Raw genomic sequence first — 22,797 nt, 5'->3', positions numbered from 1 at the left:
TTCTTCCTTTTACTGGCGTCGCAGGGAGAAATCCTTATAATTGGTTTTGTATATTTGTATTAGTAACATTTATTGGCAAACTTCGAAGGGATAAATCAATTAGTGAAACATTGATTGGAGAACCTTTCAGAACACGAATTTTGTTCTGAAAAGCAAAATATGCAAAAGTGTTGCTAAGGGGAAAACCGCAAAACTATTTTTAAATATTCGTAACAGCTACACATATCAGCAGAAAGCACGTGGATAGGCAAACGAGTGAGCGAGGTAATGACGAATTTACGAAAACACGAGTTCTCCTTATTACTTGCTTAGGTATACAATTTCGGGAAACCCCACCTTAGTGAGCCTCTACATCATGACGCGAATGTACTACCGAAAATTCAAGTGTCCAGGTGAAGCAGTTTTGGCTGGGCATTGAGTGAGTGAGTGAGTGAGTGAGTGAGTGTGTGAGTGAGTGAGTGAGTGAGTGAGTGAGTGAGTGAGTGAGTGAGTGAGTGAGTGAGTGAGTGAGTGAGTGAGTGAGTGAGTGAGTGAGTGAGTGAGTGAGTGAGTGAGTGAGTGTCGGACAGGTCAGGTCAGGTCACGTCAGGTCAGGTCCTCCGGTCGGTAGGTCTGTCGGTCGGTCGCTCGGTCAGCCAGCCAGCCAGCCAACCAGCCAGCCAACCAGCCAGCCAACCAGCCAGCCAGCCAGCCAGTCAGTCAGTCAGTCAGTCAGTCAGTCAGTCAGTCAGTCAGTCAGTCAGTCAGTCAGTCAGTCAGGAGCTTCTCTTCACAGGTATAGTTTAGGAAAAAGGAATCTCCCCACGAACACGGTGTACTTCTTAATCGTTTTTTATGCAACATAAACCACGCTATGGTTCACGACATTTCCAGTAGACTTGGGAGAACACCGAAGAAATGGACGCTGAACCCTCAGCTGCCATTACGCAGTGCCCTCGGAATAACGGCGCTAACACTTTACAAACGACCTGAGGCCGTGGAAAGCCGACCGAGAGGGATCCAGCAACGCCGGAGAAAACATCCGCGAGCATTTCCTCAGCCCGCAACCGGACCTGACGCATTAGGGCGCCGGCCTCTAACGTAAGGGGCGAAGAGGCGCGGAGCCGACGAGAAAATGAAGACTTTGTCGCAGGCGCCAACAAGATCGGTTTGCTGCTCTTGCTCCGCCCGGGCACGTGTTTAACACTGGTTTAATGACACTTAGGCACGGCGCTGAATTATAGAGCGGTCTCGGTGAACCCCGCCCAGAACAAGTCCATGGTGCCGCAGGGGCGCATCCTCGTGCCACTGCTTATCGCCGTCAACATTCTTTCCCCTCGACACGTCTGCTCTCGATGCCTCGGGCGTCCTTTATATTGCCACCAGCGCTTTATCGTCGTTGTCGTTGTTGTTTGTGTGTAAATAATTCCGGGGTGATGCTTATCGTCGCTCTGGGAAGAATGGTGCCGCTTGAGGAAGGTATTCATACGCAAGGAATGCATCGTTCCGCTCGATGCGCATTTTTTTACTTGGTGAAAAAATGAAAAAAGTACTACCTGGTACCCAAAGGCTTCAATGGTCTTTCCGCTTACCAATAAAAAGGCGAGAAGATGGAATTTCTACGTAACACCTAGCTCTGAGTGGCACTAAACAAATAGAATTTCCATGGGGCCGGAGACAATGGTAAAATTTTTAATTACATTTTCTACTTGTTAAAAGAAGTTTTAGGAATGGCGCTTAGGCATAGGCTTTACCTTATTATTCGTCGGCTTCACGGCCGGGCACGCAGAGCCTCGAAAATCCCCGCGCCGCACAAGTGCTTGCGTTAGCAAAACAGTGTCTGCCCTCGAGTGCCGTCTGATGGTGTTCGAATTTTTCAGGCTAGGCTGGCATTGAAGAGAACGTCAGGCATAACGGTTTAACAAAAACAAGTGCCGAGGGTGTGTCTAGTTCCCTGATGCGAGGGGTGATGGTTCGACTCCAGTTTTTACCAGTTGTTTTTACTTAAGTTTCAATTAAAATTTTGATGGCTCGCATAGTTTTCAGCGCTGTAAATTACTTTTTTTATGTTCTTAAGTGTAGCCAAGATTATACTTAATCACAGCGCGAAGGACGGGACAGACAGAAGACTAACCACTGGACAGCGCCTGTCCAGTGGTTAGTCTTCTGTCTGTCCCGTCCTTCGCGCTATGATTAAGTATGAACACGTACCAACTCGCCGAACTTGCAACTTAGCCTAGATTTCGTTAAGTCAGGCAGCGTTGAGGAACGCAAAGTTCTGTCAGACATGCTGTTTTCTTGCGAAATCACGCTGGACGTCACGTTAGTACCGTCGCACGGCACTCTACAGAGATACAGCGTAAACAAAAAAGTGGAAAACTAAATCAATAAATAGAAATAAAAAGCCAGCGTAAGCGCTGCCTGTATACATAGCAGCGAAACTTCAGCTGAATTTCCGTTCGCTGCGAAGTGTTCCATAGCGCGTGCTACCTGTGCTCCGCTCTCCTTGCGCGCACCCGTCACAAGCGAGCAGGGGCACTCCTGGTCGCGTAGAGCACCCTACGGCATTCTACTGGAAACTCCGGTGCTCTTAAGCGAACGTTAGTTGTTGCGCATTCACAACTCAAATCGTCGTGGGTGTCGTTTACAGCTGCGCAGCCCAACCACCTTCACAGCGTGGATTGGCGCGAATTTTTTTTAAAACGTTATAGTCCCAAGTGACATAAAAGTTCGTACAAAAAGCAGGAAAGCACGCCAAAAATGCAATGAGAGAAATAAAAACCTGCAACAACAATATAAAACGATCCCAACAACTGTTCAATGTCGCAATTATCAATGTTTTACATATAAGATAAGTGCGTGTATGGACCGCCTGAGGAACATGTAGTGAGACCACGTTTATGAACTATACAGACGAATCTGTCCACTGTGTTTTCTATCCTTGCGGGGATCCGTCACAGAGTCGCGAATTGAGAAACCCGGTGGCTGTGCACGACCGTTCAACCTGCATACTCTTCCTGCAACGTTAGTCTGTTTTACCAGGGGTCTTTGAGGAACTCTTTTAGTCTGATATAGACGATCATTGCTTCCGGTTTTCGGATGCGCGTCTTCTTGAAGGCAAATTTATTTAAAAAATGTGAGCCGTAATTTATTCTCGTAGCAAGTTGGGTAATCACAGGTGGGGACGGCGGTGCAGGTGATACATTTTCGCTTCCTTAACGAACGTCTTACGATGGGAGAAAAGTGTATGTATGTATGTATGTATGTTTGTGTTTATTGGCGCAAGGGTAACTAGGACCAAAGAGCGCCAAAACTATGTTAAGTGGTCCGTCAATAGTCAGGTTTGAGCTTAAAATATGTATGAAATGAGTATGATATATCCTAAAATACTGTATATATGGGTGTAGAGGGCCCGTAGACTAAAAAATGGAGATGTTCAAAATGGCGGATGAAAGGGATTGTGAATGGAACGCGACTGTAGCTCGAGCCGAAGAGCACGCTACGGCAGCGGGCCCCTCGTGCGAACAATGAAAACATGAAGGCTTTGCTCAATGCTTGTAGGCTCTGAGGTCACGCACTGTACGAAATGAGCTTTAAAAACTTGACATCTGCAAGATAACTTAAAAGGGACTTGTTTGTGAACATAGGTTCATCTCCTAAGAACAGTGACGGGTGTAGCGGAATGTTGAAAGTATAGATTTTAGGGAAATGCCGTTTTCTGGCCTCATTGCAGGATGCGCACTCAATTAACACATGGAGGACGGAGAGCCGGTCCCCACACTTATCACAAACCGGTGGGGGTGTGCCATTTAAAAGATATGCGTGCGTAGCGTAAGTGTGGCCGATGCGTAGTCTGCAAATCGATACTTCAATGAATCTGTTTTGTTTTTCTGTTGTGTATCTTCCTAGGTGGGGTTTTATTGAGTGGAGCTTGTTTTCTGTGTGTGTGTCCCACGTGTCCTACCAGCGCTTACGGATTCCCCTTCGGATCACTGGCTTCAGATCGAGGTAAGGGATTTCCGCGACGTCAACACCACTATGGAGGGCCGCCAAAGTGGCGTTCTGGTCGGCAATTTCATTGCCTAGAATGCCACTGTGTCCAGGGATCCAGCAAACAAGTATTTTTAGTTGTAATTTATGAGCAGTCACGAGAGCTTTAAAAAGGTGATTGAGGACAACATTTTTTGTAGGTTTAAAGGAACCTAGTGCCGTAACGACACTTAAGGAGTCTGTGTAGATAACTGATTCTTGTATTTTGTTCTGTGTAATGTGCTCCACTGTGATTAAAATACCATAAGCTTCTGCTGTAAAGATACTGGTATTTTTGTTCAAGGTCCTCGTGCTGGCGAAATCCGGGCCATGTGCAGCACACGACACAGCGGAAGCACACTTCGAGGCATCCGTGTAAAATGAGGTGTATGGATATGTGTGTTGTAGTTGTAAAAAATGCTGGGAGATCAGCTCACGAGGTGCACGGCGCTTATCAATGCGTTTAAAGGATGTGTCACAACGAATCGTTGACATTTCCCAAGGCGGGACTTCGTCGGCGATGGAAGTCTTCATGCCCTCATCGAAAGACACCCCTATTTCCTCTGCAAGGCCTTTGACACGTAAGGATAAAGGGGCAAGGATCGAAGGGCGCGCTGAATACAAATGGGCAGATGAGACGTCATTCAGAAATGAACTGCACGGGTGATTCTTCACAGACATTGTCCTAGTAGCATAGAGCAGTGCTGTATAAGCACGCTGGTGCTCTAGGCACCAGTGGTCACATTCTACATAGAGACTTTGAATTGGACTTGTCCTGAAGGCTCCCGAGGCAAGGCGAAGGCCCAAATGTAGCACTGGGTCCAACATTTTTAGGGCAGTTTTAGATGCAGACCCGTATGTTACGCTTACGTAGTCTATACGGGACCTAACTAAACTGATAAAGAGGCGTAAAAGGCAATCTTTATCAGCACCGTAAGACTGATGCGACAAAACTTTTAAAATGTTTATGGTGTTTAGGCATTTCTGTTTGAGTGTTTTTATGTGCCGTATGAATGTTAGCTTTTCGTCAAGTATAACACCTAAAAACTTGTGTTCTTTTTTGACGGGAATCCGTTCTCCGTTCAGCGTAATGTCAGGTTCCGGATGGATTCCACGCTGTCTTGTGAATAAAACACATGTACTTTTCTGAGGATTCAGTTTAAAACCATTTTCCTCTGTCCATTTCCGGAGCCTGTTTACACCTAACTGTATTTGCCGTTCACAGATGGACAGGTTGGAAGACCTAAAGCTAATATGAACATCATCAACATACAGTGAGTAGGAGATTGTGGGTGGCAAGGATTTTCCAAGCGAATTCATTTTAACTACAAATAGAGTACAGCTTAATACTCCACCTTGGGGAACACCATTTTCTTGTATGTACGTTCTGGATACAACTGTCCCTATTCTTACCCTAAACATTCGCTGTGATAAATAACTTTCAATAGTGTTTAACATACGCCCAGACACACCGAAAGCCTTGAGATCAAGCAGTATGCCGTGGCGCCAAGTTGTGTCATATGCTTTTTCTATGTCAAAGAAAACAGAAAGACAGTGCTGTTTGTGGATGAAAGCATCTTTGACATATGACTCGAAGGCTACCAGCTGGTCAGTTGTGCTTCGACCTGATCGAAAACCCGCCTGACAACTGTCCAGGATGCCGTTATATTCAAGAAAATACATTAGCCTCTTATTTACCATTTTTTCAAAAAGCTTTCCCAAGCAACTTGTTAAAGCTATTGGTCGGTAACTGGCAGGTAGTGAGGCATCTTTCCCTTCTTTCAGTACGGCAACTACAACAGCTTCTCTCCAAGCTCTCGGAAAGTATCCTGCCGCCCAAATTTTATTGAAAAAGTGCAAAAGTGTTTGGAGAGTTTCTGTGTGCAGATGTATCATTGCATAGGATATCCTATCTGCCCCCGGTGCTGAAGCCTTACATGTTCCTAGGGCAACCAAAAGCTCTGTTGAAGAAAAATCCGAGTTGTATGGTTCATCGGATGTTCTGTTATCTCTAATCGGTTTTTTCTCCATGGATGATTTGTGTCGTAAAAAAGTATTCGTGTAGTGAGTAGAACTCGAAATATATTGAAAGTGTTTTGCAAGTGCGTTGGCCTGGTCCTCCAGGGTGTCGCCCGCACTGCTAACGAAGGGTAGGCTGTGTGTTTTATGTCCATTAAGCTTTTTAATTCTATTCCATACCTTGCCTGTATCTGTGTATGAATTGATAGAAGTCACAAAAGAGCGCCAGCTCTCCCTTTTGGCTTGCTGGCGAATGCGCCTTCCTTGTGCTTTCGTGCATTTGAAGGAAATTAGGTTTTCAGAAGTGGGATACCTGCGGAGGACACCCCATGCCTTATTTTGCGCCTTCCGTGCATGCCGACACTCGTCATTCCACCACGGCCTCCTAGCGTTAGGTGTGGCACCAGATGTTTGTGGAATTGAGCACTCAGCGGCATGAAGTATATGGGCCGTAATCAGTTCACAGGCTTCATCAATGCCCAAATGGCTTAAAGATGTGTATGAAAGCTGAGATAGTTGTTTAAATTTCAGCCAATCTGCACCAGATTCCCTAAACCTTTTATAGGAGTTGAAGCTGTTAGGGATTTTGTCAATGCTTTTCAGGATGACTGGGAAGTGGTCGCTCCCATAAGGATTATTTTCAACTCCCCATTCAACAGATGGAAAGAGGACAGAAGAGCCGATTGCAAGGTCTATGTGTGAGTATGTGTTGTGTGTAGTGTTGTAGTATGTCGGCTGTTTTTTATTGAGTAGACAAGCTCCGGAAGAAAATAAAAACTTTTCTAGCAAGCGGCCCCGGGCATCTGTCCGTTGAGACCCCCAGAGTTCACTGTGAGCATTAAAGTCGCCTACCACTAAGAAGGGTTCCGGGAGCTCATCTATGAGGGACTCGAATTCTGAGCGCGATAGACGGTAATCCGGGGGAAAGTATAAAGAGCAAACTGTTACTAACCTATTAAAGAGGATTGCTCGGACTGCCACAGCTTCGAGGGCAGTGAGCAACTGAAGAGGTGAGCAGGGGACAGACTTTTGCAAGACAATCGCTACACCACCAGAGGAGTGAGTGTAGCAGTCCCTGTCTCTCCTGAATACCGAGTATTGTTTGAGAAAGTTGGTTTGTGTAGGTTTTAAGTGTGTTTCTTGTAGGCATAGGATATTTGGATGGTACTTATTAAGGATTTCGTAGACATCATCGAGGTTTCTAATTAATCCCCTACAGTTCCATTGGATAATGCTTTGAACTGCCATAACAGGTTAGAAGAAAGGTGCTGAGCCTACGTTTTGTTTAGATGGAGATCCCTATGTCACTGAGCCCGAATCAGGGCCAATGACTCGGGGAGCTTGTGATTTTTTGCCACGGCCAAAACTACCGCGCTGGTCTTTAGATGACTGCGATGCAGGCCGGGATGGCGTGACATCCATGTCCTCGTCCGGGTTTTGGGGCATTGACGGGAGGGAGGTTTTACGGCGCCCATCCCGCAACGCGTTTGATGGGATGGCAGAAGATTCAGCCACCCCCTTTTTTGATGTGTTGGACATGGCTGCAGAAGAGGTGCCTCCTGTACCCACATCCATTGCCACCGCAGTTTCGGCGGTCGGGGTCTGTCGAGGAGCGACAGCAACGCCACTCCCAGAGCAATTCTGGTCAGGTGCAACGCCTGCGGGCACTGCTGGCGATGCACGAGTTGTTTGGCCTGCCAGGGGCAGCACCTCGAGGGGTGTGTGCGCCACTAAGTCAGTTTCACTATACTGAGTGGCCGCAGAAACCAGACGCCGCCCCACCCCCCGGCGGGCAGCGCTGGCGTAGCTCCCTGAAGGAAGCAGAGCATAACGCTTACGGGCTTCTGGAAATGAAAGATTTTGCGTCACTTTTAGGTTGATGATTTCTTTTTCTTTCTTAAACTCCTGGCAAGAGCGAGAGTATGCTCCATGGGGTCCTCCACAGTTGCTGCACTTTAGTTGTGTGCTTTTGCAGTCGTCAGCATAATGGTCCTGCTCAGAGCACTTTGCACACGTTTGTTTTCCTCGGCACGAATTGCTGCCGTGCCCATACCTCTGGCAGATGAAACAACGTCGCGGGTTTCGTATGTATACTCTGGTCTTACAGCGCAGAAACCCTGCGTTTACGTACTCTGGCAAAGTGCATCGATCAAAGGTCAGTATTATGTGCTTCGTCTTAATTTCGTTTCCGTCCCGTCTAATGGTGATGCGTCGCACAGCGGTTACCCCCTGCTCGCGCAAACCTTCGAGCAGGTCAAAGTCTGTTTCGTTGATCAGTTCTGATTCGGAGATGACACCCTGGCAGCTGTTAAGGGTACGGTGGGGAGTTACTGTGATCTCAAGGTCGGCTAGCTTGGTTTGCTTCAAAAGAGTGTTGGACTGCTCTCTACTCTTGACTTCGATCATCAGGTCTCCAGAACTGAGTTTTTTCGCTTCATAGTTTTTTCCTATCAAACCTTCAATAAATTTTGCAACCAAAAATACAGATTTGCTGGTAACGGGAGTTTCTTTATCAGCTGACTGCATCACTAGGAAGCGTGGGAAGTTGTCAGGGTTGTTGAAGGCGAGGTTAGAAATCGGTTTGAAAATTTCTTCGGTGCGGCCTCGTTTCGGAGGCCGATCAGTTCGTTTGGATGGAATGGAGAAGGAAGCCATAAACTATGGAATGAATTCGGTGGCAAGGCCAGTCACCCACCACGGAGCCCAACAAGGGAACGTGGCTTTGCAGCGCACGCTAACTGTACGTTGCCACTATAACCCTATGCTCGGGATCTAGGTTGAAGCCTTCGCACAGGGTTAACCCTCGCCGCCTGGGGAAAACGGAGAAATGAAGAAAAGAGAAGATGACAGGACAGGGTTAGGAAGGACAATAGGAAAGCAAAAGAACGGAGAGGAGGACAGGAAAAGGCGACTGGCTGATTTCCCCCAGGTCGGGTCAGACTGGGGGCACCGTCTACGGGAAGCGGGGGCCGAAGTGGTGTGTTGCCTCTGCCAGGGGGCCATAAAGGTCCAAAACAACCCTGGCTTTGGCTCAACCACCAGGATGCCCTTTTCCCCGGACACGGCAAAGCCACGCACAGCCAAGGGCGTGGGTGGGTCCAACCCACATGGGCTCGGGGTCCGCGGTGTCGCCACTACCGTCACCTTGATTAGACAAGGCGCCCCTGCGGGCGGGAGAAAAGTGTCCTGGTAATACCTACCCCCAAACGGAGCATAATTGCTGCCCCGAAGGTAAACACATTCATCGAAGGCCCATTAGGCGGCCTTGATAACGCCGTCTCCAGGGGCCAGGGAAATTTATGTAGGGGCGCATTACTGTCCACGTTCATTAGTTCGAGCGCAATTGATACATAGATAGGCTGCTATCGGGTTTTCGCTTCATCGAGCTCAGTAACTTTTTGCGTGTTTACGCAAAATTTTGATGGCTCAGTTTTTATTTTTGTTTTTCATTTTCTGTTTTTTTTTTGCTATTGTAGCCTGGCATGGCAAACGAGGTAAGAACGTTCGCCCCATAGCGCGATTGAATACTCACCCCAGTTAAACCTGACATCCATGCGCAAAACAAAAAAAAAAAAAAACATTTTGAGTTTTTACCACGGGATGAAACTTCTCAGAACGCTATATCGATAAACATCATTAGGGCTAGTATGACTACTTTCGCAGTAATGCTGATTACTGATCTCTACATATTGTGTTTCACTCAGACCCATGACTTCGAGCTCAAAAAGCGGCCAACTCATCGCGGCGTGGTGGTTTCGATTCATGGTTGGAGGGGCCGATTTTCTGATGAATGCGAACCCCCCCCCCCCAAAAAAAACCACTCGTTTGTCGAGATTTGGGCGCGCTGCAGATAACTCAGGACGCTATAAATCAATCCGAAGCACAATATGGCGGCTAAGCTAAAATCGGTAAAGCTTCGCTGCGTAAAGCCCCGCTTTTAATTTTTCAAACGCGAGTATTGTCACCGAACCACGGGCGAGACAAAGCAATTATCCGAGAAACTCCCTTGGGATTCAAACAATTACAAGAGCTCTTCATTATGCCGCGTTCGACCATCAGAAAGAAAGAAACAAACAAAGAAAGAAAGAAAGAAAGAAAGAAAGAAAGAAAGAAAAAAAATATACACCATCTTCCCGCAAAGGGAATTATGGGTAGATGCGACGCATCGTGGGGTTTCCGTTGCGTTTCCGTTATGTTGTTTCCATTTAGCGTGTCAATTTGTTGTTGTTTCCATTATATTACGTACGGTTGCGCCGACCATCGCGATAGCAGGCCTGTTAGTCTCCATTCAAATAATCGGTGGTCATCGGATGTCATCGGAGCGGCGGAACGACTGAGCGGGGCGGCGCAGTTATCGCGTTTATATGTACCGCGCGTTAACGGTGAGGGGAATGAGAGAGAGCAGCATGCGCATGTGTTCGATGTTTAACCGAGCGCTAACGCGCGCTGACGCTCAGCTGGCACGGCGACGGGAGCGAGCGCTAACACGCAGATGGCGCTGCGGTGAGAGCGGCGTTAGCGCGCAGCTGGCGCGGCGAGGAGAATGGGGGAGGGATGCGGACTACGGACGACGGAAGACGCCGGAGGGACAAGGCGAGTTAAAGAGATGAGTCACATCTAAAATGGAGGCAAGAAAGAAATGAAGGAAGGAAGGAAGGAAGATGCTGTCCCCTCAATTGGGAAACTTTCCTAAATATCTTAAAAGAGCCTTAGGAGAAAGCGATAGAGAGGCAGAAGAGAAAATTAAAGAGAGAGAAAGAAGGAAAGAGAGGAGAGAGAGGAGAGAGGGAAGGATGGAGGAGAATGGAGTAGAGCAAATATTCTGTGGTACCATCTTGCCTCAGTATTACACAAGCCATTGACTCAGTACACCAGAAAAATTGCGGTTGATGTCTACGATTTACCGCTTGGCTGGCTAAAAAATGGTGCAGCTTGCTCTCGTGGTGCAAGGCGGAAGAAACAGCACAGCTGCCGGCCCCTCTCCCTTCATTGGAGACCCTGGTGTAGCACCTCACATAGATTCCCAAACTTTGCCGCTGAAAGTTTTCGACGACTGGCAGCCCAGGATCCTTTAAAATAGTCCGCAGGCTCTCACATCTCTTCCAAAGTGGACCGGGTTAATCACGCGCTAAAACCCTCGGCCACCGGCTTCGCGAACTGGGCGTCTGTGCTCCCCACTTCAGGCACGAACGCACGTGAGCTCGCAAGGAGAACAGCACGCCTGAGATCACACCACGAACGCTAGGTAGTGTGTTTTCGAAGGTCGAGCTTGCCGACGCCGGGCTTTCCTCACGAGGCGCACGCTAACGTGCGCTCGGTAATTTTCTTATTATTTCTTGCGAGCTCCCCACGCGGCGCAAGCCCACGCGCAAGCCTGTACGACGCCGATGTGCACGAATCTTTATACCATGTGTTGCGCAGTGTCGTCACGGCTTGACGGGCGCCGGTGAGGCTCGGGAGAGCCATGCCTAGGGTAGCGAAGCGAGGGTGAAGCTATGCACTAATGTGCCAGGGGTTGGTGGGCAACACGCGGTGACGTCATTGCCCCGGGGGGGGGGGGGGGGGGTTGTGAAACGGAGGGATAACGCGCGGCTTAAACAGGTGTGTTGCTAAAATAGTCATAAATAAGGTGAATTATAGCGAAAGCGTGGATATACGTTTGCTTTACGTGTCTTTAGGGCTCTCAGAATTTAACTCCCAGAAGCAACACGACAGAATAACAAACCAAGCACAGCAGTGCAGTGTGAAGCGAAGGAGGTCACGTGTTGAGCGAGGTGCGTATAGGCTGCGCTGAGTATTGTACGGGAGCAGTTCCCACAATGTTTTCACGCCAGCAACGGCGGTTGCCAGTTGCTGCTATGAGGACTTAGCGGTCTGACCGGCGGAAAATCGTGCAAAGGTTGATGTGGTCACTTCGCGCGAGAACTATAATGTCTTAAAAAGCCGAAATTAGTATGGAGATAGAGAGATTGATTGATTGATTAAAACGTTTATTGAAATACATGGGATGGGGAAGGAGGGAGAAAAGAGAATGAGCTTTGGGTGGCCATCCTAGTCCGGTAGGCCGCGTGCCTTCGCAGCCGTCCTGGCCCGAGAGAACAGGAACTCCTGGTCTTCAAGCCGTCTGCTGCGCAGCAAGCTCTAACGCTGCTCGAGGGAGGGAGGAAAGGGGTGTGGGGAGTTGGCGGGACAGAGCAGTACGAGGTGGGGTGTTGTGTTAGGGGTATCTGGGCAGTGAGGGCAGTCGGAGGGGTAGCTAGTTGGCGAGATTCTATGGAGTTGAGGGTGATGGTAGTAGGTGTGGGTTTGCTGTCGGCGCCAGATGCGAGCGTCCGCCGTGGAAAGGGAGGGGTGAGGAGGGGGAAACGTGAGGCGGGACGCTCTGTAGTGGTGGAGGATGTCCGTGTATGTTTGAGGAAGGGGATGCAGGACCGAAGGGTCGCAGAGCGGTGCGTCGTCTTCCCCTTCTGGAAATGCACGCTGAATAAGGTCGCGGGTGGTGGCATGTGCCACCTCATTCCCAGGAAGGGATGTATGGGCAGGAATCCATTCAATGGGAGTCTGGGGGAGTTCAGGCCGTTGAGACAGTATGTTTACTGCGAGAGTTGATACGCTTCCTGATGCAAAGCGTCGACAAGCCGCTTGCGAATCTGTTATCCTGGGAGACCCTGCCGGACACACTTGGCAGCGATCACTTTGTCATCTACCTCACCGTTCCACACACAGCAAGTCGTCGACGAATTGGCACCGCTAAGCTCACAAACTGGAAAGCTTTCTGACAAGACCCAACGACACTACCGCCCCCCTCAGAGAACATCGAAGAGTGGTCACAACGCCTACTGGAACTACATCACACTCTGACACTCATACCAAGAACATATCGCTTACTCCTACCGTCCCAGCGGCTGACCTTCACCTTGACCACCTATGGGCCGCCCACAGAGGCCTTCTCAACAGATGGCGCCGCCCAAAACACAACAGGGCCCTCAAACGCCGCATAGCCCAGATAACCAAACAGAGATAGAGAGAGAGAAAGTTTTTTCATGAGACCGAAGAGGTCAGCCCTGTATAATGCTGGGGCTTGATACTTCAGATGGTTGGCGAACATGTGATGAGGGTTACATGCTAACATGAATAATACAAATAAGAAAAGGAAAGGCGAAAGAAAATCCACCAGGTGGACACACGCACACAGATTTAAAGAAAGCTACCGAGGCAGTCGCAGGCTGGAGTCAAGTCAGTCTCTCAGAAAACGCACGAGAGCTTTAAAACCCCGCACCACGCTGTCTTAGCAGTTCCAAGGGCATAAAAATCTTTCATGCTGGGAGTTCTCGCCCGTAATAAACTTCGCTGTTGAGATGTAGTAGGCTACTAACCGGACGATAGGAAAGAAGGCAGTGATATAAAATGTGAAGGCAGAAAAGTCTTGCTTCACCCAAACCATTATGGTAAAAAAGTAATAAACTTTGTCCTGTAAAAGCCAAGAGAAGATTGAGCTCGACATAATTACGACGAAAAGAAACAAACCAAGGCGGTGTTATCTCCGCCTATTATAAAAAGGAAGAAAAGTGAGTCCGCAGGTGTTTCCGAAGCGTCTACACACTGAAAGAAAGTACGAATGCGCTAATAACGGCCACAAAGCCTGAGCAACAAATATGCAGTAAAACGTCCGGTCCAGCATTTCGGGAAGAAAGAAAGTATATGCCTAGATAACTGCCTACCAATGCGAGCAACAGCTTCATGCAGTAAAAATTGCTTGCTTCGGCTGGAATTATAACGGTCGATATTGGCCGTAATCACCGTCGGTGTGTCACAGGAGCAAATGAAAAAAGGGTCACGCTAATTACTAAAAGTTCTGTACGTTCGTGCCAACGTGGCATTCAGAGGATTGGGTGGATAGGCGCAGAGGAGGAAGCCACATTTTAATAATCACTGAGCACGCGCTTAGTAGTCTTTCACGACGAAAGCGTTACGTCGTCAGCTCATCCACAAACCGTAACAGCGAAAACCTCTTCAGTGTTCAAATTCACATACTTGAGTGCATGCAGCGTGGAGGACCGCCGTTGAAACAGGATATAAACAGACATGCACACAGAAGGCGGCGGAGGCAGAAAGGGAGCCGTAGTGCGGGCAACTTACGAAGCAGAGGCTGTTTGGAAGATCAGATCATTCTGCGGGAAAAAACAAAAACAAAACATACACGTAGAGGAAAAGGAGGAGGAGGAATAACTTCTGTTGGTATAGAGCAGAAGTTTGCTTCCCGACGTGGTGGCGACATTAGTCCAAGGCATAGAGTATTGCACCGTTGATCAGCATAAGCTGGTCGTTCAGGTCCGAAGTGGTCAGCGCAACGTTCTATTGTTCAGGGGGCAAACTGGGAATTGAAGGGACAGATTGTGTGTTTTCGCGGGCCCGTGGGATATTGTAGAGAGATCCTTGTCTGTCGGCGTAGTGAGGGCATTTTTTTTAGGGTAGCTGGCCCGCGTAGACGGCATGTTCGCGAACAAGGCGCGCGCCGATTCACGCTGGTATTGATAAATGAATGAGAACATCCGAAACGGCCTTGACTTGTGTCTTTAACTGCTTGGATGAACGCAACTTGCACCTAAAGATGTATGCCTCCCGCCACGGTGGTTCAGACGATGAGGCGTTTTTCTACTGAGCGTGTGTACGGTGGTTTGTTCCCTGGGCGACGGCCGTTTTTCTGATGGAGGCAAAGAACAACATTCCTCGGGGCACTTAAGCCTCCGTACGTGCTCCCGAGGCAAAAGCATTGCATCTTCCCAGGCGATACTTATCAAGACTTCCTTACTACTAAACCGTGTTTGTGTTGCTTTTCCGCTATCGTTTCTTTGTCTTTCGGTGCGAATTACTTCAACAGGCACACTGGCGACGCTTTACCACTCAGGTTCCCCAAATCATCCATCCGCACTTGGGGGAAGCAACAGTTCTGCTCACGTGCTGTCACGTTGACCTGTCTCGGGATGCACGTCAGTGCTGCATCCACTTCGCTCACCTAATTCCACCGTTGGCATCATGCTCGCATAGCGGGGTGATAACGCATTCCCCTCATTCACTGGGGACAGGCACCGATTCCCATAGGATTTCCGATGTCCCTGTTCTTTCTTAAATTAAATTACTGTACCAAATTAACCCCCCCAGACCCTTCGGCAGAAGTTCCGACATGTCGCATTCGTTTTACTACTCTTTTGAGCTGTGGTCGCTTCCCGTGCCGGTCAAGAACGCCGCTTTTTCGAAATGTGCTGCACTCGAGGATTTTTCCTTAGTAGTCACAGCTGTGTGTATATTTTTAACTAAATGCAGACTTTCTAATCACTTTGGCGTGCTTCTGTTTAATGTCTTCGAACGGAACTTGCCATGCTCATGTGTTTGATTGTTCTGGCGAAATCATTGGTTGTTCCAACGGTTGTCTCCTTCCAGAAGGTGGCCCGTTTAAATTTTTGTTGTAGTCCGCATTTTATTTCAGTTTATTTTATTTTGCTTAAGATATTTTATTTCATTATTCAATCAAGACAACCGTACTGCTTTCATTGCAGCTGACACATTTAAGCTGCTCGTCAATCTTTCCCGCCTTCGCCGTTCCCTTAGCAGAACAGGCTTAGAGCCATTCCGTGTTTACCCTGGTCCCGCCCAAGAAGGCCTTCCATCTACCGAGCAGCGGTCTAAAGAGTGAGAGGGAGGCGTTAACCTCCCAGCGGTTGAAAAAACGCACGCCTTGACAGTTTATTTTACGGCCATCAAGCACGCCAGAGCGAGAAGTAATAACGGCACAAAAACGCTATGGAAAGAAACACACTTTTCCTATGTACCACAATGGTTTCAGGAATCGTTTTTCAAATCTCCTCTGTGTCTGCCGTCCTGCAATCACCGGGAGTGCCCCCGAAAAGGAAGCCCCTTGTTTTAGAAACCACCCTCTAGCTAACCTGGGCCTACGACATGCAACTAAAACAAAATTGCGCAGTAAATACGCAATTGCAGAGGGAGGAAAGAACATTTTGCGGCGTTATGATTCCTTCTGCCTGTTGGGCATCTCTGCGGACGGCACCGCTTTTCCAAGCTTGCTAACTGGTGTCGTTGCAGTAACTTTAGGCCGGTGTGATTAGAGCAAGACAATCAAGTTGCTTTTCTAAAAAGCAATGAACAGCCAAAAGCCGTAATCAGGGTTCCGAACGCGTTCGATGTCTTTGAACGTTGCAGGCTTGAAACGAAAGCGTATATCGTACCGCACCTCGGAGACGCCGTTGCGTGCATTCGTAAAGATCCACCAGTGATCGGTATCTTAATGGGGCGTATTTGAGTACACCGCGGGGAGATTATGGTGAACGTCCGGTCGCTTTAAAGAGAAACGACCTCAAATAAGATTGGCGACATTAGGCGGGTGCGTATGCGCCTATCTTGGTAAGCTAAATGGTCGCCAAATCTGGAATTAATCATGAAGAAAATAAATCTGATGAGACTGACGGTGAGGATATTTTTGGCATTGCTTTATGTCGCTGTTGGTGATTGTGATGATGTTGACAACTCCACCGCCTAGTATGACGTCGTGGATGATGATGCTGATGATGTGATGCACGTATGCATTTGGTTATATACACATCTGGATGCGTTCTGTGCTTCTCACGTACATGAAGAGAGCTTTCGTCGGGCTTGATGCACTTTAAAAACAAGACCAGTGACACACGCGGACATACACTGTGATCGACATTTTTAGGGATACTGTGACAGACCAGAAACACACGATGTGAGGGACATTATTTGCGTTACAAATAGCACACGTTCTCAAACGAGGCGACCTTGATGCGTCCGTATAACATAAAGTGGGCAAGTGGGGAAGAGGATTGTTACAGTGTGAAACAGAAGTCCTGCATTAGCGACTATCAGCCATGATGCAAGATCTCTTATGCTTGGCGAGCCCGTGACACATACTGAAGCGACAGTGAGGGTATTGAGAGTGAAAAGGCGTGTGCCGACACGACGCGTGAGCCCATGTGGATCGCCGAAAGCTCCATGCTCTGCTGAATGCAAGAACGGAAGCATATTTTCTTGTAAATGTATTTTATATTTCTGGCACACATTGGTCATGTGCGATCGATGCCGCAATGTCCGCCATCACGTGCCAGTTTTGCATAATGGGCAGGAGCCCCTGGGAAACAATTGTATTTTTAACGTGGCAGCGCAAAGTAAATATGCCTAATGCAACCTGACCTTTCAAGGTAGGTGCCAAGCCCTAGACTGAGGTGTAACCCGAGAAACCATGAAAATTGACACTGGCGTGCTGGCTGCTTAATGATGAACGAGCAAGCAACATGCGGTGCGGCAATGCACGGGCCAATTATTGGTTATGTTCATTGTTGTGTTCTGTTGCTATTAAAATTGACTGGCGCCAGTGCTGACCGTACTGTTTGGAGAAAACGGACCCTAGAACTCTTGCGTGAATAAATACCCAAACACATCGTGTTTCGGACAAAGGGGGCATGCTCAAGCTAGCGCACTCGATTCGTAGTCCATATACGTGAACTGCCCGATACAGCGCACTTCTCATTATTCATTTCGTAAAACGTTTCTGCTTAAAAATCCTCACTAATTTAACCTTCAAAGTGAGTTTATCTTGCCCCTCATAAAAGTAAAAGAAGCTTGGACATTCTGGAAATAAAAACTATGGCATCGTGCATACCACCCAACAACGTAAAGGCAAAAAATACAAGGCCATTGCTTCGAAACCTCTCGTCTATCTTACCGTCTAATTCCGCATCTGACTTTGTGTTGAGACTCTCGTAGCTTTCATCGCTGAATCACGCGCCTCGTGGCATTTGTATTTAGGAATATTTTGAAATTGCCAGCTAAATGCAGTGCACTTCTTTCTGTGTTTTATGGGAAAGCGGTGGAGTGCAGTATGTCTTGGTACTACTTTCGAAATTTCTGTTCGTATAAGGGATACTACGCATACGTCTGCTTCCTGCTGATCACGCCATATTTCGTATTTTAATGTAAATATTTTTGCAGTATTTTCACCTCACTGTATTTGTTATGGACTAATTTAGTAAAAAGGTCTTAAATTTCCGAGTGCGTGTCTCAAAAGAAAAAAAAATCAACACCAATCGAGGCGTCCTATTTCAACGTTTATAGAAACACGTTGGCCTTGTTCACGTGCTTTCCGATCGGAACGCGGAACCTATCTAGTAAAACATTTCTTAGCTGTTGCCGTTTGATGTCTTAAAACGTTGCCAGAAGCTATATTGGCACGGGCCACAGCAGGCAACGGAGTGCATGTTTTTTTTTTCTGCAATAGATGTACTACTTCTTTTGCTACCGGAAAAATGAAGCATCCACGAATTTTGTATAAAGGAACACTGCAAATATCACTTATGCATTGATTTTCTGCCTCACATTTGCGTAATGTTTTCTTGTTCAATAATCTTGACAAGTATGAACATTGCCACCGGACTTGGACGTCTAGGTATGGCTGTGGGTGTATAACGCGATTGTGCACCTTCTGTTTCACTTTGGCCGGGTGGCTGAATCAAGTTATGTCGGTTATAATAAATAATTTTCCCTTCCCCCCCCCCCCCCCCCCCCTAGACCGACATACAGACCGACAAAAAAATTACTCCCACATCCCCTCGCGGGAACCCCTGTGTAGATGCGACGCATAGGGGGTTCCGTTGTTGTTTCCGTTAGGTTGATTCTCCCATCGCGTGAAACGTGCCGTGAACCCCCTGCCGCGGCTATGACGCAACGTGGCGCGGCTATGACGCAACACAATCCAACACAATCCACTTCAATCCAAATCCAATCCAAATCCAATCCAATCCAATCCAATCCAAGCCAAGCCAAGCCAAGCCAATCCAATCCAATGCCCCTCGCGAGAGAGTGTTCGTTATCGGAGAGGAGAGGAGAGGGGGTGAGCAGCGGAGAGCGCAGCTCGCGCGGCGAGGAGAATGGGGGAGGGGTGTGGACGGACAACGCCGTTTGGAGGGACAAGGCGAGTGAATGCGATGCAGTCGCATCTAAAATTTTCGTGTTTAAGCAGCCAAAGAAAGACTATCGTCTTAAAAAAACTATTGATAGTCAGCGCATACGTGTCATCTCGTTTCCACTGTCCTTGTGGGTTTGCGCCCTAATATACGATGAGATTGGCATTGAAAAGCTCCCTGCGGCTTCATGCAGACCAAAAGCCTAGCATGTAAAACATTCCAGTGCGGAATAGGTATTCGGGCTCCGCAGTCGCAATTGTATCGTGCTTTATTTTTACCCCTAAATTTTCTTTCCATGCAAACTGACCCAATACGGCAAGGTGTCGAAAAACGAAGAAAACAAAACGGCACCAAACCGAGATAAGCGTACAGCTAGTCTGTGTCCAAAACAACTGCAACAACAACAAAAAGGCATGGCGCATCGAAGAGGCAGCGACGTGTGGTTCGCAAGTTGCTAGGCGCTCTATTCCATAATAACAGTAGTACGATCGGGGAAACAAAGGGAGCCGAAAAAGCATGTCGCCCTCCCGAAACGGTACCACAGACCGGAGCGGACACCTCGCATTGCCGAAGGCAAACAGGCTAACTTTCCCGGCTAGCCACCACAAGCCTGGGGCGCATTTCACCGCAGGAAATTCGTGACTGCCTACGACGGCGTCCAACGGTGTTTTCTTTCGCCGTGGGTAATCGACCCTGCCCAGAAAACGACGTACGACACAGGGCTTCAGATAACAGTCTCCCCTTCCCCCTCTCCCTCGCGCTCAACAGTTTTTTTTTTCTTTCCACTCTCTGCGACTCCGATCGTATCGGAGCCTGCTGGCCGACGCGGAGAAATAATGTCGTTCGTTTTTCTCCGCTCTCCCCGGAGATCAATTTTCTCAATCACACCCATTCGTGCGCCTACCCTCCTCTGCCCGGACGACTTAGCTGCACACCACGGGACGTGTACCCAGCTCGGCGGCGAAAGAAGCGGTAAACCGCGCGCGTTGCCGCAGCGCGCGATGTGGCGTGCCAGTAACGTGCAGGCTTCCAGACCGCTAATGGACAAAGCCAAGCGATCACCTCCAGCACGGATGACATTGAGCGATACTTATACAGTATCTGTGCGACGCGTTCTCTGTTCTGTGGAATAAAGACACGAAAGCGACAGTTGTGGTGGCCGAGCAGGTGTGGAGGCACGCGGTGCGTGTCAAAAAATCCGGCCAGGACTGTACACTGTCAGCCGCAAAGCAAACAAGCAGCAGGAGACGAAAACGCAGAACACGAAATCTCATTGTATTGAATTTCTTGTCTACTGTCAACCACTAGACAACACAGTAACCATTTTAGCATATAGCGAAGCTTAGACGTTCCGTATTCTTGAAATTGCGATGAAAATACGACTGTGGCAAATTGTATTTCTCGAATATAAAAACGAGAATTCGAGTCACATTAGAACAGTAGCGAGCTGCGAATTTTAGAATCAGCCACATTCGCTAATGTTTAACACAAAATTGATTGATTGATTGAATTATTTAATTGATTGATTTAATTGATTGATTTGATGCACCGTTTCATCAATCCTCGTAATCCGCGAATAACACGTTATATTTAGGTGTGTGCTCTTCCCACGAAATGCAACTAGCCATTCATCGACTTTCGCACGAGCGTATGCACACTGCACATCAAGAACGCAGCAACGTCGACACTGAAAGCCGACGCTTTAGAATTAAGCCGCGCGCGTAATTCGTTGCGTACAGCGATATTTGTTGTAGTTTGAGTCACAGCCTACATATGCTACATCATATTGTGACAACTGCTGAGAAACATACAATATAATGCTGATGAAGAAATTTGAGAAGGGGGCAAGTGAAAGCAATATTAAACGCATACCACACGGTTCGCTCAACCGACTTTTGTTAACCAAAATGAACAATTGGAGAAGGGGGCAAGTGAAAGCAATATTAAACGCATACCACACGGTTCGCTCAACCGACTTTTGTTAACCAAAATGAACAATTGGAGAAGGGGGCAAGTGAAAGCAATATTAAACGCATACCACACGGTTCGCTCAACCGACTTTTGTTAACCAAAATGAACAATTGGAGAAGGGGGCAAGTGAAAGCAATATTAAACGCATACCACACGGTTCGCTCAACCGACTTTTGTTAACCAAAATGAACAATTGGAGAAGGGGGCAAGTGAAAGCAATATTAAACGCATACCACACGGTTCGCTCAACCGACTTTTGTTAACCAAAATGAACAATTGGAGAAGGGGGCAAGTGAAAGCAATATTAAACGCATACCACACGGTTCGCTCAACCGACTTTTGTTAACCAAATGAACTTTATTTAATGCGGCCAATAACAAAACATGGAGAGCCGTTTCCAAAGAAAACTTTCCAACAGGTATACTACACGTTGAGGTACATCAGGGCATCGCATTTGTTGAATGGCGAGCCTACGTGCATGGAATGTACATTGCAAAGGAGGTGTTTTAACATCATCACATTGTTTGCTTATCCATATTTGTTTTCAAAACTGGACGCCGACCGACGTGCCAAAATCACCTTTAACATACAATAACAGATGAGGCTGGTTCCCTACGTTCTGTGTCCTCCATGAATATCACTTCGCCTTCTATTTACTTTATCCCCTTCAGGCGCAACGTCCACATTTGTGGACACCAAGTTCACATCTCAGTGTCTAGAACATCAGTTTTTAATCTCGCGCGCAAACAGGGCTCCCAAAATCTCTACATGTTGCGGCCAGAACCCGCGGTGCCATTTGTTGCACTACTTCAAAATAAGATCATAAACCAAAGTAAAAAAATGCACGCATCGAATTTTTATGACGGGACACGCAAGTGACTCTTATTTTTGAGTCTTTTGCGTCATATCCCTCAAGCGGGCATGCAATTTCGCATTTGTCAGTAAAAGCTAAGATATCTATCATGCTATAGAATAAGATTTCGGCAATAGGCAACTATTTAAAATGACTGAAAGGCATAGCAAACATTTTGCGTCCACGACCGTGGACCTTGTGCCTCAGCGCCTCGTTTTTAAAGAGCTTCTATTTCCCTGTTTCTCGGTTCTGCCTGCAGCAAATGATGTTTAAGAGGATACGCTTTGTTTCCTGTACTTCGAGATCATGCATCGAAACGTCATGAAGTCGGTGATGCTACAGCATAAGAAGTCTTGATGAAAATAGTCAATGAAGATGTTTCAGGTGGCCACTTGGAGATGTTTCAGACGACGACTAGCCAGAGCAAATGATAATCACTGGCCAGAGCAACCGATCCTACCCAGTGCATACCGCTGCAGGAAAGAGGAATGCTCATTGAAGAGGCGCATCCGCTGCAGGAAGTGCGACATATTTTTTTGTTTGACGTCTCCGAGCAACTGCTTCTACTACTTAATTCTAAATAGACTTTTTCTTGTGAGCTAGTGCCAAATTGACAACCTAAGTACTTTTCCTGCAATGATTGTTCGCGAGTTTCAGAAATTTGAGCGTCTGTTTTCTTCTTCGTCGGCTTTCACTCATTTTACTGCTTTCAGGCGCAATGTCCACAAATGTGGACGCTAAGAAACATTTTAACCAATAAACATTTCTTGCACTTCTTCTGGATTCGTTATTTTAAGAGTCTCAGATATTTACAATATGAACGGAAAATACTTTTCACCCTGTCAGATTGAATTCGCGCCTGAAGGAGTTATTTTTATGACAAAAGGTGCCGTAACAATTCACATTTCTCCCGCGAACTATGCACACAAGCCGATTGAGGACGAAAACAGC

The sequence above is a fragment of the Haemaphysalis longicornis genome, unplaced genomic scaffold (assembly GCF_048455015.1).
Source record: "Haemaphysalis longicornis isolate Haplotype H1 unplaced genomic scaffold, Haemaphysalis longicornis Haplotype H1 scaffold_4, whole genome shotgun sequence".
NCBI lineage: Eukaryota > Metazoa > Arthropoda > Arachnida > Ixodida > Ixodidae > Haemaphysalis > Haemaphysalis longicornis.
Note: the sequence above shows the minus strand (reverse complement) of the source record.